The 14,651-nt window shown below is 40.1% G+C and overlaps 2 long non-coding RNA genes across 2 annotated transcripts in view; one reads left to right on the top strand and one right to left on the bottom strand.

Moving 5' to 3' along the window:
- The window catches only part of LOC120407263, a 234,434-nt gene extending 225,355 nt beyond the window's left edge, over positions 1 to 9,079 (bottom strand). The window contains exon 1 of the long non-coding RNA XR_005599865.1: positions 8,637 to 9,079. This is a non-coding gene — a long non-coding RNA (uncharacterized LOC120407263). The remainder of the gene's footprint in view (positions 1 to 8,636) is intronic.
- Positions 6,851 to 7,633, top strand: LOC120407265. Its single transcript, XR_005599870.1, has 3 exons — positions 6,851 to 7,008; positions 7,308 to 7,360; positions 7,562 to 7,633. It is a non-coding gene; the product is annotated as an uncharacterized LOC120407265 (long non-coding RNA).
- Positions 9,080 to 14,651: the final 5,572 nt, after the last annotated feature.

A 14,651-nucleotide genomic window follows, 5' to 3' on the forward strand; every position in this document is an offset into this window, starting at 1 on the left:
ACCCCTGGCTGGCACCCTCCTAAGAAGGACAGGAACTAAACTCTCTCACTCACTCCTGTCCCAAGAGAAAATCCCTCTGAATCAGAATGAAAAAAGGATGGGGGAAGCTTGCACTGCTATGGACCATGCCTCAGTATCTGTTTTGGAGATGGAAGATTTAAGTGTCCTGCGCTGTCAATCTGGCACCTTTAAATGAGCATGATATTATTGTAACGAAATGTGCCAACAATATTATGGGTTCTTAACAGCTAATTTATAAGAAGTTGAATTCAATTCATTTTCGGCATAACAACAATACAAAGGCTAGTTACTGATTTGAAGTCATTTGCTATTCCTCCTCTTTTTTCTGAGAGTCCTTCTACTGGATATTCAGCATCCGGTTATATGATCTCAATGGCAATGCTTATCTCAAATACTCAGTAAGTAATTGCAAAAGAAAAAGCCCACTTCTAAAATGCCATAATATTATCATTTTTACTTTATGAATTTTTAGTAATGTATGGAATGACTGAGTTGTTTCTCCCAGAAGTTTAATATGTATTAGAGTTTATTTTAATTTTACCACATGTAAAACGTTTGTTCAAATCAATTAAGTTACAGACTAAGTGTTCAAATGTCATTTCATTATCATTAAAGTAAACATCCTCAGCAATATGCATTTATGAAGGCAATGAGACTTAATATGAACCTTTAATAATGATGGAGATTGCTTTAGTGGCATACAGTCCATTAACAAAGAAATCTTACAAAGGTTTAAAACAGCTACAGAAGACATTTTCAAACATGCATACTAAGGATTTTTAACTTGATAGACATTTGACAGTTAAGCTACAGATTTTTGTAACGTGCAAACTTTCCTACCAATATAATAAAGAACAAAGATTTTAGGGCCCAATCCAACACCCAGCGAAGACAATAGAAAGACTACCACTGACTTCAATAAGCATTGGACAAAGCTCTTACATATTAAGGCCCTGATCATGCAAATAGTTACTCACATAAGTAAAGGTCTTTGCAGGATAAAGCCCTAAGCACACAGCCATGGAATTATGTGGGTAAAAACTATCCATACATATGTGAATATAATTAAGGACAAAGTTAATCAGCTTTTCCAAGGAGGAATGGTCATCTGTTAACAATACTAGGATACTGAATCCCCTTTTTCAAGTGCCAGGGCCCTGGATAAGATATACCAATGATTATCTCTACCTTTAGATTTCTACCTAGCATACCTATGTATTGGAATTCGGTGGCTGTGTTTAGTCTTTTTTCTGTGTTAGAACTGATTGTCAATATAGTCTTTGTTCTCTGCATTTTCACCAATACCTTTTCTACACAGGAATGGTTATTCTCTTTACCTTTGTAAAAAAAATAAATCTTTGTATTCCAAGCAGTAGACTCTGTGGGTGAGATTTTTTTTTTTTAAATAAGGGGATCAGGCACCTCAGACAGTTGGGTGCCCAACTGCCATTGAGAGTAAATTGAAAGTCGTTGCCTACTTCCTGTAGGAATTTTTTTTGAAGATCCTACCCTTTATATACTGTGTGGATGATCTTCATTTCGGTGAAGAGGAGCCACACTAGATATACACATCACTAAACACCTCAAAATCGGACATGAGATTTAGATGGTTCATACGTCTCACATGGATCTTCTGCACAGGCAAAGATCCAGCCTGCATGCATGCATTTTGAGAAAATGACAGACATAAAACATGAATATGGGTAGAAGGCATAAGTAAGAAAATGGTAAGAAAATAAAGCAAAGCCAGTATCCCATTAACTCTTGTGCTTTCAGTTACCTTCCTCACTATCTAGTCTATCTAGTACTGATATCACTCATTTCTATGTAGCCATACATCACTGAACACATATATACCTACTGTGGTTAAGGTCTCTCAAAAATGAGAATGGTTACTTTGTTCTAAATTGTCTTCCCTCTTTCTCCCCACCCCCTTTAATACATCTTTATTATTGATCTCTGAGCCTGATCTGACATGCTGCTGAGCATCCTCAGTGCCAACTGAGCTACGTGGAATTGGAAAGTGCTGAGGGACTTCAGATATCATTTACTCTATGGGATTTGACAGTGCTCAATACCTCCCAGGCTCAGGCCCTACACATCAGTAAATATACATCAGCATCCGTCACCATGACCCTATTAGGATCACTCTTAATCTCCCTCCCCGTATCCTTGCCCTACACACACACACACACACACACACACTACAGTGTTTGAGAGCAGAACATACCCCATGGTTGTCTTTCACCAGACTCCTTGCTCTGTAAAAGCAAGTGACCATCTTGAACTCTGTGATCTAGTCCCCAGGTCTATTTCTTTTTAAATACTTGCTATTAATTTTAAATGAAAATGACTGAAAGTGATATTCACTAAATGTTCTGGAAATTTTCCAACCTAACCTGCTTTAATACTTAATTGGAATGTGCCTTAGGCACTAAACATATATTAGCCTTACACTCATGGTTGTTTAGCTTTGCATAGGATGAAGGAAAATTGTAAACCGCATGCCTTTTGAAACTGGATAGTGCATGTCTAAGGTTAATGAAAGTGACCTTTACACAAAAGATGTTACCGTCAAATACACATATAAATAAAACACTTCTCACTATCAGGAGACAATTTTGTTCTTTAGCTTTTTCTTGGCCCTCCTGGCAGGTAATCAGTATTGCCGTCTCTTCCTAGCTGATTTTGGGTTAAAGCTCATACTTTAGACAGAAGTTGGGCCACCAAATGCAAGCACATAATGGCAAGTCTTTACTCAAGTGAAACTCCCACCGAAGACAATGAGTGTTTTGCCTGAATAACGACTTCAGGATTTGGCCTAGTCATTTGTTTTCATTTTCCTCCCTCTGTTACCAAGGTGTCATGTCTGTTCTCTGATACTCAAAATGTGAGTACTGTTTTTGAGTACTGAGTTTCCAAGGGTCCAGCTGTTAAAACAATAGCCAGTGGAACCAAGTGATTGTGAAACTCAGTTTCCGATGAAGTGAAGTGCTTTGGCTCAGTGTAACTCAACAGTTTCACTCCACTTAAAAATTTTTTCTACCTGTAAGAGTGCTCCCCTCAAACTGCAGCCCTACTCTGAAAAATGGTTATGTAAAGAAGATATCGTCTCACTCAATAGATCTGTGTATTCTGATTCATTTCTGATAACTATGGTTTACTTCTGTTAGCCCTTCAGAGCTAAAGCAGAGGTATAGAGGTATTAAGTTTTTAAAAGGAAAGACTGGATGTTTGTTTAGCAATTCAAAGTATAAGTGGTATCTTCACCCACCTATTGGTAGTATTGGTGGATCTACAAAGTACAGTTCTCAGGTTGATCCAAGCTCATTAAAGTAAATGGAAAGACTCGCACTGACTTCAGACAAATTTTGGATCAGGACCTCTAACATGTTGTGTATGTTATGTGAACTCTTTTGCAAATACTGCAGCTGGAGAGCATGGAATTCTGACAGCCTAGAGATATTCATTATGACCTAGTGCAGAGCTCAGTTATATCTTCAATGCACTACACAGGAGTGCTGGGGAGCAGAAAAGACTTCATGACTGTTGTGGATTTAATTGAGAGTTGGAAGGCTAAAACCTACCCACCGACTCTGAAATTCTTGAGTCTGGTAATATAAGCAAATGCTACTTATTACAAACCTACTCTTCTCAAAACAAAATAAAAGAATTTGTGGTGTTTAAACTTAAAAAAGAACTGAAAATTTCCCCAGAAATCTTCCCAATCACTATTAAAGAACAACCTTTTACCTCTTAGCCCTACAGTAGCTCTCACTCCTAGTTTATCCTATGAATCAAAGATTCCTTCTTCAATCATTATCTACTGGTACTTTCCTTTGAACACTTGGGTCTCATCAAGTACTTCTTTCAAACTAATGAGTTAGCAAAAATACATGAGGACTTGTGGAGGATAAACAACATGATGGTACTCCCAAGACCTTTTATGAAATAGCTCTTCAAACTATCTCACCTTAGCATCAATGAAAATGGTAATTTTCCACCACTATATGCATCTAATTTTAATGGTTCTGTTGTGTTCAGTTTAAAATCCCAGACCTCCCATGTCAGAAAATTTTAAATCTGAATAAAAATAAAAGTGGGAGGAGAGTGGCCATTATTTAACACAAAAAAATATAATAACCATCATCATTTCTAATTATCAAATCAGTCATGGGCAGAATTTTTTTTTGGACAGGTTTGAACAATGAAGGCTGTCAAAGACACCAAGTGCTTTCCTTATCACCTTGAAAAGTGACAAACCAGGTTCAGTCAGAATGTAGCAGTGTCAGATCATGAATGGCCACATGTGCCCACATGACTTTACCTTTGAAATCCTCAAGTTTATTAGCCCATTAACAAAATGCATGTCTATTCCCTTTTTGTTTCCCAAATCTGAACACTTTGAAATTTGTAATTCCTTAAGCCAATGGAGATACAGAGCCAAATCCTCTATTACAATCTAGCTGCTTTGTGCTGCTCCAGCAGTGGAAAGCCACCTTATGCTGCTGCTGGAGAATACCGCTTGTGTCGCACAGAGCTGGTTTATGCCCAGACCCTGCAATCGACGCCGCTTTGCCAGATCCCTGTGCTTTCTCAGGGTTCCAGTGACTCTAGAGGGACTCCAAACATATTCAGGAATCTGCCCATGCACAGCACATTGAAGGATCAAGTCTACAGTGGCTCTACATCATCCCTCTCCTAGATGCAACACTCAGGGAACATGGGGTACTCCTGTGATCTATGGCTGCTAGAATGGCCCTTTGGAATGGAAGGAAGCAGAGCACAACTCCAGTTAGAGAGCGTAGTTCCTGGAAGTCCCCAAGAAGAAGGAATATGCTTATCTTTTAGAACTCCAGGGAGGCCAAAACTGGCAAGAAAATTGCCAGGTGGGCATTCAGGCAGAGCAAAAGAGCGGTACCATTTCCCCACTAATGGGTGCCCCTGGGTGCTTCAAGGACACTGACCAAGATCAAGGGGAATATAGGAAGCATTTTGAAATATGGGTCTCATTCTCTCACTTATTCCTAACTTACAGCCGTGAAATTCCATGCAAGCGAATGGAGTTACACAAGCCGACCCCAAAATTCTGTTGTTCAGTGCTCATATTCAGCATTTGTATCCAAATATCAGGCCTAAGTCCAACAATTAGTCCCACGCATCTCTGAACACTAAATACAACTGTGTTTTAAATAAACAAATATCAGAGCTTTGCTAAAAAAAAAAAAATATTCCCATGCTGACAAAGTAGATTAATTGATTCCTGGCTGGCATTGCACAGATATTACTCAGTCCTGTTCACCATGTAAAGATTGGTTTAAGTTCTTTAGCAAGTGGGATAACTACAGACAGTTAATATTAAAGACATCTATAAGTTTGAAGCTCTAAAATAAGACAGGGCTTACCAGAGCTGTCTTGGGGATATTGTAGAAGCATCTTACTGTACCTATAAAGGCAATAAACCTTCAATATATTTGGGTCAAGAGAGGTTAGGAAAGTTTCTTTTCAGCAATCAACATTTTAAAAAATATACACAGTCAGCAGCAGACTGAGAAATGTCCTTCTGAAGAAGCTCTGTAGCTATGCATAACAATTTTACAGCTGGTTACAGGTTATGAGTTCAGGAAATGAAATGCATACAATCTGAGAAATAAAAATAGCCTGATGCAATATTTGTAGAGTGCTTTGAGTATTTTATTTCACCATTTTAATGGTTAATCGAAAACTGAAACCTAGCATAAAAATTTGTTACTTACACCATATTATCTGGATTCCCTCGTCTCCATTTACTGATCCAGCACAGCAAGCCTTCCCCAGACACTAAGAAACTGCACTTGCTTATAATTCCCGTCTTTATGAGACTTAAGTTGAGTGCTGCACACACAATTTTCTCACTCATCTTGTCACCAGTTCTTGGGCAGACAGAATTAATTTTAGTAACAACCATTATCCAGCGGACACCCAACATTAGTAGTAGATTGTTACTCTAGAAGGACCAAATTCTACTCATCTTTCTCACGTGAGTAGTCCCATTGGGTTCAATGGCATTTAAGGCACAAGCACACAGCAAATCAGACATATACAATGTATGGAAGATTCTTAATTATAAATACACAGAATAACAGTAAAAAATTTCCAGCCTATGAGCACCACCTAAGTTTACAAGCAAGTTAACTACAAAGCTAACTGCCTGAGCCCTGGAACTGCACCTAAGGAAGGCTTTGCTGTCCATGTGTATGTAGCTAAGTTAGCTTTGTAATTAAAACTACCACATCTCCTGAAATGCACCTAAAGAAAGCTGTGTTTCTGGTTAAAAAGAATTTTCATAGTACACAGTTCCTGACTAAACTATTAAAATGCATGTCTTAGAAATAAGGGATCTTACCATATAAAAGGTCTAAGCCAAGAGATACTAGACACTTAGGTCATTGAATATAGCGCACAGAAGCAAGAATTTCAAAGATGTTACAAGATGCTACACATGGATATCTAAGGTTGTAGGGGGGAAAAAAGAGTCTGATGTTAAACCCCAATTCTGCAGCTGACTGCACAGGTGCACCCTTATGCGCAATCAGTTGCAAGATCATGGTCTTATACTGTTTTATTTGAGTAGTAGTATATGGTCATGAAATTAAAGACTTTTGTACTGCATATACACAAAGAAGCACGGTCAAGACTGCATGTAGCAAGACAGACAGAAAATCTTTACTTGTGCAAAATGACCCAGAATCTCAGAAGTTTTCACTGTGATTACAGTGGGTGCAGAAACAAAATATTCTTTTTCCATTGTTTCAGCTGGAAGATGTCTGACTCGGAAGTAAGGGTCTAAGAGCAGCTGCCATGTCGTTTTTGCTTTTATTTTTCTGAAGAAAATTGTTGGATTAATGTCACATCCTGTCAGATGCAGTACTAGTGTAAAGTCAAAGGGTGTACCATCCGTTGACAGTTAATGAATGAGAGAGCCTCTACTGGAGCAGTGAAAAACAGGTAGGACTATATTATTTATGTACTTTTATTTCAGAAGAGGAGCTAGCAAGCTTTGTAGCAAAGTGCTTGAGCAGAGTGTGCATTAAGGAACTGCAGAATGCACTTCTTAGCAGTTAATTAATTTCAGAAATATTAGTGACTTAAATGTTCACACTGAAAATAGAATATTGAGACAGTAGCTATGAGACTGTGCCTCATCTTGTGACAGAGGAGAATGGTTGTGGGTGCATTAGATGAATGTGTGCTTGTTTGAGCCTAGATCTCAATGGTCACCCTTTGTTCTAATTTTCAATTTACAGACAGCAGTTGGATGATTTTCACATTTGCTTTCTGCTGGAGAGAGTGACATGATGTAGGTTATCTTTCCTCTTCACCTGGCAAGTGCTTACTTAGAGGTGATGTGCTTGGTGATGCAGTAGTAGTGATATTAAGGATACTAATTACTAATCATACTAAGGAGATCAAGGTGTTGGTTTTAACCACAAGGCCCTTGAAGGTAAAGGCTTGGTCACCTGAGAAACCATCTCTCCCTCTCTATTCAATATGTCCACAGGTCCAATCAACACAGGCACTCAAAGTGGAGACCATTCAGTCCAAGAATAAGGATTAAAGGACAAAGCTGGAGAACAAATGCACCAGTGAATACATTAACCCCACGACAATAATCAGATACTCCTTCAGATAATCCTATTTCTCCTTTTACAACTAAATAGACTCTCAATCACTCAAACAGAATAAAAGTAAAATCAGAGCAATCCCAAGGCCTACATACAGGTTTTGGATCATCTGCGTGGCAGCAGCGTATTATCGCCTAGGCCAACAAGGCCTAGACTAGGGCGGCAAATTTGCGGGGGCGGCACATGCACTCTCAGTTTTGTTTTTTTTTTTTTGCTTTGGCACTTGCAATCTTGGGGCAGCAAAAAAACCCTGGGCCTACGGGCGGCAAAATCATTAATCCGCCATTGCTGTGTGGGCTGTTCTCTCTTGTATATAGTATTACCTGGCGGATTGAGCACTGGACTAGAACTCAGGAGACCTGGGTTCTGTTCCCCATTCGGCTGGACGAGTTTAAACAAATCCTTCACCTCCCTGTACCACAGTTCACCCATCTGTAAAATAGTGATAATTGATATTGAACTCCTTTGTAAAGTACTTTGAGATCTAGTAATGAAAAGCACTATATAAGAGTTAGGTATTATTATGTGAACCCCCCTTACCATCATATTTCACTGACCCAGCCTTGGTATTTACCGACCCAACCTTGTGAAATAGGGATACTATTATCCTCATATTACAGATGGGGAATTGAGAGGCTATGTGATTTACCCAGTCACACAGGAAGTCTGTGGCAGAGCAGGGACTTGAACCCAGGACTCCCAAGTCCTCAGCTAGAACTCTAAACACTGGACTGGCCTTACTCTTGTGCTGAAGCTCTCTAGGACTGACCAAGGAAAGATTAAATTTACAATACACAATGGAATAAATGTTACTATTGCTTAGGTGCCTGGTGGTGCTAGCACCCCCCTGGCACCAGGTGAGCTTTCACATGAGTGTGCACACTAAGACTAGGTCTTCATTTGCCCCAGAATTCTTCCTGTCTATCTGAACAGGAGTTAAGCAGTACTCACTGTTGTGTTGTCCCCCTGCAAGGCAGGAAGATTTCTCCACCTGAAGCAGGTCTCTGGGTTGCTCAAGCCCTTGGCTTCCAGCCTAGGGGAAGCCTAATAGATGAAACTAGCAGTCAGACCTCTCTCGTTGGATAGTGGTGTTCAAGAAATACTTCCTAATCCAGACTTGTTTGCTTGCCTTTCTCCCTACTGTATTTGGCCCCTTGATTGGGGAGAATGGGGACCTGCCAGGCTGGCTTCTCTTTACTACTTGTCTCCAGTAGCCATTTTGGAGGCAGGTGGGGGTGGTTAAAGAGAAGAGAGACACCTCTTGTGAAGGTAGCTAAACTCTTCTGAGAATTAAAATGGACCTCTCCCTCCTACCCTGGAGAAAACAACTGAGGGTTACAACTCTTTCTGCTGCTAGAAGCCAACTCCCCTATCTCCTCCCCAAATAATAGGCTGGGGTAGATTTGCTGTGAGTACCTGAACAGTCCCAGTGTCTACAGGGTGTGATTGGTTTTTCAAGCATGTCAGTCAGGCTGCTGGCCTAGTAACTCTTCCTCTTCTGTAGTCCAGCCCCCATTGTCCAAGTTTCACCCACACAGTTAGGATGTCAATTTCTGTATCAATTTCCTCACCTCTACATCCATGGTGCTTCTTCAAAACAGCAAGGAGAAAACACCAAAAATAGAGAGGAGGAGGATGATAATGATTGGCACCATGTGTGATTCAACTATTATTGGCATTTTATTTCTGCTTTTCTTTTTCTCCCTTTTCCCTTATTGCAATTTAAATGAATGGAGGAGGAGAGGGAACTATAGCTCTTGTCTACAGGGAGTTTTCCTGGAAGATTCTATAGTCATCAGGGGAGACCTAGCAGGGTGACAAGGCAAAAAGAAAAAAAAAATCTTCTGTGAAAATTAACAAATCTGGAACAGGGTGAATGTTCACAACTTCAGCAAAATAAGTTTAGGTACACAAATGCTGACATTTTGCACATATGATCCCGGTGATAAACTACCTAAAGCCCAGATCTTGCCAAGCTTGCTGAGTTAGACCCAGATTTTAAAGATATTTAGGTGCTGCTCTGCTCAGGGTTGCAAGGTCGAAGGCCCAGATCCTCAGAGGTATTAAATTCAGAAGCCTAACTCCCATTGATTTCAGTGGGAGTTAGAGGCATAAATACTTTTGAGGATTTGGGCCTAAGTGACTTAGGTGTCCAAGTTTCATTTTCAGAAGTGATTTGGGCACTCAGGAGACTACATTTCATTAAAAATCAATGAGGCTCAGATCCACAAAGGACTTGGGTGTCTAAATCCCACTGCATGCCACAAAAAAACCCTCATTTAGCTACTGCCTAACCTTGCAGGTGCCTAAACTCACTAATAACCGCATTTTTCATTATACAGTTCTCTAACTGCCTAAGTTTCTGCCTGTAGGCATGCCCATTGCTCAGGAATATGGCTAGACATTTATCTCACACCTAAGCTCCAGCAGGATCCTCAAATCAGGTAAAGACAGGCTATTTTGCCTGTGGGGCTAATTGGGCAAGTGTGTTCTGAGCACACAAAATGGCCAGAAAGCCCAATTAGCCTGTTTAACCGAGCGGTTAGGGGACTCTCCTAGGATGTGAAAGACCTTGGTTTAATTCCCTTCTCTGCCTGATGACAGACAGGGAATTCAACAGGGGTTTCCCACCTGTCACAGGGGTGCCCAACCACTGGACTATGGGATATTCTGTGTGGGTCTCCCTCAATCTCTTCTGTTGAAGCCATTCCTTTGTAAAAATAATTAAATACACATTGGTCCAGAGAGCGAGAATGACTCTATAGTCTGGAGGTAAAGAATCCCTGTTCAAATCCACTCTCTCATCAGGAAGAGGGAGAACTCAGCCAGGGTCTCCCATATCCCAGGTGAATACCCTAACCACTAGGCTAAAGGCGTTCAGGACTCCTCCTCTACAAACACATCCTCCCATTTTGTGTGTAGGTAGGTACAACACTAGGTTCCTTCAGTGCCTAACTCCAAAAGTGTTTCCAGCCATGGGTCCCTCCTGCCTGGAGTCAGGCACCAAACTCTGTGAGAGAGGCATGACTTTGGGCACACCCCTCTCTTCAGCATCTGCTATTGACTAGCTTAGGTAGCTCTGTGCCTAACATGCTGGATTTGTGGATCCCATTCTCAAGTGCCTCTCTCTCTCTCTCTCTACACATTGTATAAGGAGCTTAGGCAACTAATGCAGGGTTTATGGATTCCGCTGGGTGCCTAAAAATTAGGCAATGCTACATTCAGCATTGCAATGCCCAAGTGCCTTTGTGGATCTGGTCCTGAGCCTTTACCAAAACAAAACTGGGACCACGTCACTTCTTTATTAATAAAAGAGACTGTTCTGACTGCCTCACACAGGGATAAAGCGTTACTGAACATGGTTGTGACTGAAGCTGAGGGAAGGGTCTAGAGTTAATAGGAATAGAAGTGTAGCTAAATTTCTGCAATTAGTGTACAGGCACATCAGCTGCATTACCTCAGTGGACTACTATCGCTATAATTTTCATAAGGAACCATTATTAGTAACAATCATGACCACTAATATATTAGGCATGATGTACAATATGCTTTGCAGCTATATCACCCGGCCTATGACCTACTCAGTGCTTACAACCTCATCAATGGCAGGCTAGGTAAAGCACTTGGATGTGAGATCTTCAGGGAACACCTAGGAGCTGTAAAAGTGACATTGATCACACTACTCTTCCTTTTCAGGTTAATACTGAAATAATGCTACAGAGCATGGGTCAGGAAGCACTGTGCTAAAATAGGTGCCAAGTTTCAGAAAGAATGTAAAACAGAGGTCCTGCCCCCATGTAGTCATTAAAAAAGGGTCCTACCCACTCAGGGTCTACAGCACTTGTAGGAGAGCTGCTAAGCTGGCACACGAATTTCATCTGAAGTAACTGGTCCTAATGAATGCTATTGCTAATAGTCTCTGCCAATGGTAGGGACTAGGGATGAGATCCACAAAAGGACTTAGGCATTGTAATGCCAAGCATCAAGCCCAGTGACTGTTCCACTGTGGATATTTAGTCACTGGACCAAAGAGAATGGGAATTACTCTGTTACCCTGTGGGTAGGGCATGCACCTGGGAGGTGGGAGACCTTGGTCAAGTCCCTCTGCTCTTTCATAATTTTCCACAAAAGCTTCAACAGGAGAGACTAAGGGAACACCACAGCAAAACATCCCATAGCTCAGTAGTTAAGAGAACTCTCCTGAGAGGCAGGACACCGTGTTCAAATCCTTTCTTTTGTCTCCTGGCAGAAACAGGGGGAATTGACTAGGTCTTCCACATCCCAGGTGAGTGCTCTCACCACTTGGCTATAAGTTTAAGGTGGGCTGCTCCTTCTCCAGCTGTATTTTGAATGGGACCCAATCTAGTAGGCACCCTGAAAATACACCAAATGCCTACCTTCCCCTTGTTTGTGGCTCACTCTAGGGCTTAGTGGAAGATAGGTACCCAGGAAGACTAGAGGAAGGCAGCAGTATGCATACCCAGAGACTGAAACATAGGTGTATATAAAATATTTACCCTGAAAAACTTTAGGCATCTAAACTCACTTGGTGCTTAAAAGATTGGAAAGTGTTTTATGGATCACAGTGGATCCAAAACCAGGATTTAGGTGCCTACATCCAGGGTTTAGACACTTAAGAACTTTTGTGGATCCCACCCTACATAGGTATGAAGACTCAACTATGCTCTTGCTGTAATGGATTTTCCTTCAGGAGCTTGCAGTCACTGCATGCCAGACCTATGCTGCGCATGACAAAGTACTTTTTCCCAGTGATGCTAGTCTGACACTTTCCCATTTAAGTTTACACCTTACATCCAATTTAAATCTTTTCATTCAATTAAAAAAAAACGACTTTAAACATAAATTCAATAGCTCTGCTTCAGTGATATATCACTCCTGTATGCTTTCATTATGTATGTTCTTTTTCTGAGCTACGCAACTAAACTATGCTCTCTCCCTTACTGCTCACGCTACCTACCCATTTTGTGCTGTGTCACTGACCCCTTCCTCCTCCTGCATAGTCACTCCTCCAACAATCTCTCTACAGCCTCTCATCACTCTTCTAGTCTTATCTTCTGCTAGTCTAGCTCAATCCTGCTCTGGTATGCATGAAGCTGGTAGGCAGAACAATGAGCAAGGGATTCAGCAGAACTGGTCAAGGAGAAACATTAGTAGCAAAAATTTAAACAAAAGGTTTAATTTTGGCATATTACTATTTTACATTCTAATAAGGTCTGATTTTTTGGGAAAGGAGTTCCATAGGGAGAGCAGTAGAATATAGTAACTGTATAGGCACACAATTACTTTATTGAAACTCACAAAGCTCCAAGCCCATATTTTAATTTTAAACTACCACTTTCAGCAGTCTGAACAGTGACTTTCCATATAGCTTACTTCCTAGTTACACCATTAAAGTACAAATAAATTGATACAGGAGAGGAGATTGTGAAAAGGGAAGAGTAACAGATGATTGCTTTTCAAACTAATCTGAACTGCTTTAGTTTATCACAAAGACATTTAATTTATTTCATTATACTCTGTGGGCAAGTTAAAGCACCCCAAGGCCTTAACATATTCAAGGAGATGAGTGTAGCGGACAAAGGCTCCTTCAGAAAGCAATATTTAATAAAACTTAAATTAGGTCTCAGAAGAGTCATAGAATGTATATTAACTATGGCACCACACTTGAGATATTATGTTCATACACATGTGTTTTAAAGTAATTGCCATCACACACACATCCCAAAAATTATTTTAATATAGGTATGGATACAGCTTCTGCTGAATCATCCACATAATTTTTGGGGGGGGTGAAGAGAGGCCACAAGAGAGATGGATAATGTACAGTCCACAGATAAGAAGGCTAAATGTTCATGTAAAAACAAGAGACTTTATTTCATTAGTTCCAGTGGGAGATGGCAAATCTACACCCAGATCTAAAGGTTTTCATTTTTCCAAATGGAGTAGGATATTTCAGCAAATTAGTTAAAATAATCTAATTTGTCTTTCAAGTTTTGTAGAACACGTTTTAATAAAGTTACTATTTAGCTAGAATAATCAAGTTCATTATTTATTCTGATCAATATTTACAGAGAAACAGGAAGAAGCCTAAAGAAGTATGGGAAAAATCCCCACTGTTATAGAAGTCTGATTTTCCTCTAAATTCTTCATACATGGTACTACAAAATACTATGTGAGAATCATAAGGCAGCCAAAAAAAGTGTGTGTGTGTTTTGTTCTAAAGAGGGAAGTAATGAGAACGCAACTTTCCCCACCAAATACTTGAGGGAGGCATGGAGGAAAGGAAATTAGGATATATAATCAAGTTTTCGAAACGAGGAGAGCAATTTTTAATTGTATGAAAAATAAATTAGTGAAGAAAATGGGAGTGGTACAGCTCCATTTACAGAAAATAGTTTGGAGACCACATTCTGCAACCTCCCCCCACCCCCCAAAAATAGTGAAAGAGCAGGTATTCAGTAAGAACATAAATGTGGAAGTGCAATAGCCAATGCCAGGCACAATAAAAAACAACTAAGGATTCCACAGCAAGTAGATCAAAAGAAGAATGAAACTGGGAATGCTCTGGAGAAAGTGATAGATAGACTTAAACATGGGAGCTGAAGGAAGTAAAAGATGTAAGGTGTAAGACAACTATGATTTCTGGTCCTGAGTAGACATCTAAAGTCTGAATTACTGAGAGTGAGAGCAGAACCAGAGATATAGGACTAAGAAGATCAAAATAGAAAGACCAAGCAAGTTTAGAAAGAGGGAAGGTTAGGTAGTCTATAAAACTAACATTCCTTCCCATCACCTTAAAGTCTTGATGCTGTGAGTTCTAACATGAAAAACATTATCAAAATTCTTCTTGTACCACTGATGACAATGAGGATTTTAATGTACAGTACACTGCACTAGAGCCAGAAACAAGTTACTGTTGCTATGGGATTAAAGGATAATTTTAAT

Source organism: Mauremys reevesii, linkage group 6 (genome assembly GCF_016161935.1).
Source record: "Mauremys reevesii isolate NIE-2019 linkage group 6, ASM1616193v1, whole genome shotgun sequence".
Lineage (NCBI taxonomy): Eukaryota > Metazoa > Chordata > Testudines > Geoemydidae > Mauremys > Mauremys reevesii.